This window comes from Capricornis sumatraensis, chromosome 6 (genome assembly GCF_032405125.1).
Source record: "Capricornis sumatraensis isolate serow.1 chromosome 6, serow.2, whole genome shotgun sequence".
Taxonomy (NCBI): domain Eukaryota; kingdom Metazoa; phylum Chordata; class Mammalia; order Artiodactyla; family Bovidae; genus Capricornis; species Capricornis sumatraensis.
In genome coordinates, this window is record NC_091074.1 from 41,870,205 (window position 1) to 41,876,204 (window position 6,000).

A 6,000-nucleotide genomic window follows, 5' to 3' on the forward strand; every position below is an offset into this window, starting at 1 on the left:
GACAGGATGGAAAGCAAGATCCAGTTATATTTTGTCTACTAGAGATACATTTTTGATTCAAAGATACAAGAAGCTTGAAAAGAAAAAGGTGGGAAAATATATTGCAAATAGCAACCATTTCAAAGTTCAAGTGGCTATACTGGTATCTTATAAAACAGACATTTTTAAAAGTGTTACTATTAGAGATAAAAAGGGACACTTTATAATAGCATAAGGGTCAACCTACTAGATATACATACATTCACCTGAAAACAGCTCCCAAAACATACATGAAGAAAAACTGACAGTTCTAGGAAGACATACACCACTCAACAATATAGTTCAAGTCCTCAAAACCTTACTTTCATTGCTACTTATAACTAGACAGAAGATAAGCAAGTTATAATAAACTTTGCAACATTAGCCGACATAGATAGAATGCTTCACCCCAAAGCAAAGACAGTACATAGTCTTCTTAAGAGCAGAAATGTTTGGAACCCTTTCCAGGAGAGATCATTTTCTTGATCATAAAGCAAGTCTCAATAAATCTAAAATGATTGAAATCAGAAAAGTATGTCTCTAAAGGTGACAGAATTAATTAGAAATCAAAAGCAGAAGAAATAGTGGGAAATGGAAATGGCCATAAAAATGGAAATTCCACAACACATTCCTAAATTTAAAAAAATAATAATAAATTTAGAAAACACTTTGAAATGAGTGAAAACAAACATGAAATATATCAAAACTGTAGGATATAGATAGAGAAAAGCTTAGAGAAACATTTACATCTTGTATATAAACATCTTATATGTTTAAACATGTTTGAAAAGAAGAACAATTTCAAACCAATAATGTTACCTTTTACCTTAAGAAATTAGAAAAAAAAAGTGAAACTAAAACAAAAGCAATGAGCAAAAAGGAAATAACTTTTAAGTTAGGATAGAAATACAGGAAATAGATAATAGAAAAGCAATAGAAAGAAATGAACAAAACCAACAATAGCTCCTGCAAAGATAAGTAGAATCAATAAATTATTTTCCAGACAAAAAATAAAAGGAAAGATTCAAATTCCTAAAACAAGAGAGGACATTGCTACTAGTGTCACAAAACAAGAAGGATTTTAAAGGAATACTGTGAGCAGTTGTACACGAATAAAGTAGATGGCTCAGATGAAATGGACAAATCCTGAAAGGGCACAGAATTTGGTATTCTGACTCAATAAAATCTAAATACTGAAATTGTGATTAAGAAATTCCACACCAAGAAAAGCCAGTCTGAGAGGCCTCATTGGTAATTCCATTTAACATTTAAAGAAGAATTAACACCAGTCCATAACAAACTCTTCTATAAAAGGAGAAGGAAACACCAAGAGGGGGAGGAGGAAGCACGAACTCATCCTGTGAAGCCAGTGTTACTCTGATACTAGAATCAGACAAATATATAACAGGAAAGAAAAATCACACATCAATATCTCTGTGAATCTAGATGTGATTTTCTTCAACAAAAACAGCAAATCACATACAGCATTATATTTAAAAGATTGTATACTATGACCAAGTGTATTTTATCCTAGAAATGTATTGTTGGTTTAACATTTGGAAACAGAGTAATACTCGATATCGATAGAATAAAGGACAAAAACCACATGATCACATGAGCAAATGCAGAAAAATTACTTAAAAGAGTCCAATACCCTTTCAGTATAAAAACACTAAAAAACTAGGAATACAAAGAAACTTCCTCAATTGGATATAGGGCATCTATGAAAAATCCACAACTAGCATCATAATTAATGGTGAATACTGAATGATTCACCTTTAAGTTTAAGAAAAGACAATAATGCTGACTCTCACTACTTTTATTTAGCATTGTACTAAAGTTCTAGCCCTGACAGTTAGGCAAGTGAAAGAAATAAAAGGCATCAATATTGGGAAAGAAGGAGGGAATAAAATTATATTTGCAGATGACATGATCTTATATATGGAAAATGCTAAAGAATTCAATAAAACTATTAGAACTAAATAAACAAGTTCAGCAGGCTTTTAAAGTACAGGTGAGAGTGCAAAAGTCAATTGTATTTCTATGTGCTAGTAATTAATAAAGCAAAAATGAAATTAGGAAATAAATTCCATTTATAACATCAGGAAAAATAAAATATTTAGAAATAAGCAAAAAAGTACATCATTTGGACATTGAAAATAAAAATAACGAAACTGTCGATATTAAAGAAGATTTAAACATATGAAAAGATATTACATGTACATTTATCAGAAGACAGTATTGTTTCAATAGCAGTAGTGACTAAATTATTCTCTAGATTCAAGACAATCACTATCAAATACCGTCTGACTTCTTTTGCTGAATTGACAATATGAGCCTAAAATTCATATGAAAATTCAAAGGATGAAAAATAGCAAAAACAATCTTAAAAACAAACAGCAAATCTGGAACACTCACATTTCCTGACTTTAAAACTTACTACCAAACTAATAGTAATGAAAAGCACAAGTGACAAAAGAGAAGATAAAATTTTGATTTCAGCATAATTAAAAACTTTTGACTTTCAAAAGACACAGTGAAGAAAATGGAAACACAATGTAATAAATGGTAGAGAACATTTGCAAATAATATATATGACAAGGAACCTGTAGCCAGAATAAATAAATAACTATAATGATATAAATAATCCAAATGAAAAATGAGCAAATGATTGAAAAAGAAATTTCCCCAAAAATGGTAAACATGGAAAATTGACACATGTAAATATATTTCAGCATTCTTAATGATTAGATTAAGTTCAGTTCAGTTCAGTCACTCAGTCGTGTCCGACTCTTTGTGACCCCATGAACAGCAGCACGCCAGGCCTCCCTGTCCATCACCTATTCCCCGAGTTCACTCAGATTCACGTCCATCGAGTCCGTGATGCCATCCAGCCATCTCATCCTCGGTCGTCCCCTTCTCCTCCTGCCCCCAATCCCTCCTAGCATCAGGGCCTTTTCCAATGAGTCAACTCTTCTCATGAGGTGGCCAAAGTACCGGAGTTTCAGCTTTAAGCATCATTCCTTCCAAAGAAATCCCAGGGTTGACCTCCTTCAGAATGGACTGGTTCGATCTCCTTGCAGTCCAAGGGACTCTCAAGAGTCTTCTCCAACACCACAGTTCAAAAGTATCAGTTCTTAGGCGCTCAGCCTTCTTCACACTCCAACTCTCACATCCATACATGACCACAGGAAAAACCATAGCCTTGACTAGGCGGACCTTAGTCGGCAAAGTAATGTCTCTGCCTTTGAATATGCTATCTAGGTTGCTCATAACTTTTCTTCCAAGGAGTAAGCGTCTTTTAATTTCATGGCTGCAGTCACCGTCTGCAGTGATTTTGGAGCCCCCCAAAATAAAGTCTGACACTGTTTCCACTGTTTCCCCATCTATTTCCCATGAAGTGATGGGACCGGATGCCATGATCTTCGTTTTCTGAATGTTGAGCTTTAAGTCAACTTTTTCACTCTCCTCTCTCACTTTCATCAAGAGGCTTTTTAGTTCCTCTTCACTTTCTGCCTTAAGGCTGGTGTGATGTGCATATCTGAGGTTATTGCTATTTTTCCCATCAATCTCCAAATCACAAATTGATAGTACTTCACACCCAACTAGAATAGCTATCATTAAAACACACACACACACACACACACACACACACACACACACACACAATAGCAAGTATTGATAAGGATTTGGAGAAACTGAAACCTTCACTCATTGCTGGTATGGATGTGGAATGATGCATCCACTTTTTACAACAATTTGGAGTTACTGTATAACCTAGAAATTCCACTCCTAGCATATATCCAAGATTAAAGAAAACATACTTCTCAACAAAAACTTGCACACAAATTTTAATATCAGCATTATTCATGATGGAAAAATTTTGAAATAATTCTCAACTGATGAATGGGTGAGTTAAATAAGTGTTTTATTCAATGGAATGTTAGTGATAAAAAGAATAATGATACATGCTAGAATGTAGATAAAAATTGAAATTACTATTTCAGTGAAATAAATACATAACAGAAGATCACATATTGTATGATTCCACTTATATGAAACATCCAGAATAAACAAATCTATAAAATAGAAAATAGGTGACTGATTGTCTACGTTTGGATGGTGGTTGGGAGTAGAGAATTTGGGGCAACAACGGGAGTAAGTGCTATTAGGTTTGGAGTTTCTATTTGGAGTGATGCAAATGTTGTAAATTAATTGTAGTGATGCTTGCACATTTTTTGAATATGCTCAAAACTGTCATTATACCTTTTAAGTGAGTTAATTTTATGGTATGTGAATTATATTTTATTAAACTGTTTAAAAAAATGTGATAACACTTCACACTCATTAAATGACTAAAATTTCAAGTCTGATAAGACCAGGTATTAGTGAAGATGTGCAGCAGTTGGAGCTCTTGTTTACTTTGTAGGGATTGTATAATAAAATGCTACAGCTTTTGTACATTCTTTAGTAAGAATTATTTTCAAAATTACCACAGAAATGGGTGATTCCAGCTCCTATGAATTCAGTCAAGAGAAATAACAAGAGTTGTAAACTAATGTTAATAGTAACTATCTTTATAAAACGCTGAACTAAGAAAAAACGCAAATACCTATTTAAAAAGTAAGTGGATAAAAAAATGTGTTATTCACAAATTTGCTACAAATTATTGTGCCATAACAAAATACTACAACCTTAGTAACCAAGCAGTGTTTGGTTACTACTTGGACCACTGAATGCGATGAAAGTGAAAATGAATTTGCTCAGTCGTGTCTGACTCTTTGCAACTCTGCGGACTGTAGCCCACCAGGCTCCTCCCTCCATGGGATTCTCCAGGCAAGAATACTGGAGTGGGAGGCCACTTTCTTCTCCACTGAATGGGTTACCTGGGCTAAAATGCAAGATGTCAGCAGGGCCTTGTTACCTTCTGGAGCTTCGAGGGGGAAAAATCTGTTACCTTGTCTTTTCCAGCTTCTAGAGCTGCCTACATTCTTTGGCTGATGGCCTTTCCTCTATCTTCAAAGCCAGCAACATTGCAGTTTTGCAGCTCTCTTGACTATTCTCCCATAGTCATATGCTTCTGCATTTTTTGGGGGTTTTGCAATGAATATGCCCTTTTAAAAATTAAAGACATTTCTAATAAAAAAAAAAAAAGATAGATTTACTCCTTAACCCAGAAAGTCCATTTCTAAGGAAATATTTTCTTTCAGATTGAATTAGAGATGCAAGCAATGTTTATATGCAAGAGCACTCATTTCATCATGTTGCAGAGAGAAATTAGAAACAGCCAGCTATCCAAAAGCTGGAGTAGAACTGTGTAGTGTTGTTGTAAACATACCAAGGGAGACTGTTAGTCATTGACATGTCTGTATGCTAAGAGTAGTTCATGACACAAGAGAGTTATAATATAAATATTAAAAAATTAAAACAATATATATTGTGATCCCATTTTTAAGCACATATATTTATTTTTAAACTTTTTATTCTATATCGGAGTATAGCTGATTAACAATATGATAATTTCAGGCACACAGCAGAACAACATGTATCCATCCTCCTCCAAACTCCTCTCCCATCCAGGCTGCCACATAACTTTGAGCAGAGCCCCCTGTGTTATACAGTAGGATCTTGTTGGTTATCCATTTTAAATAAGTGAAAATGAATTTTCACTTATTCTCATAAGTGGCTTTATGAGAAGAAAATCCCCATTTCTACTCCAAAACTGTCATGGTCAAATTTTCAAGCATGAGAAATTAAAAGGACTTTACTAGATTATATTTTCTATGTCAATGAAATGTCTTTTTAAAATTTTTAGCTTGGAGTCAAAATTCATTTTTCCATAGTAGCACCAGTATATGAGGTGACGATATCTGCAGTGCAGCTCACAAAAGCCTATTTAAACCACTGTGTGGCTGAAATATAGTAGTAATTTATCCACATAAAATCATGTTCATAATAATGTTGCTATGGGGAGTTGAAGGC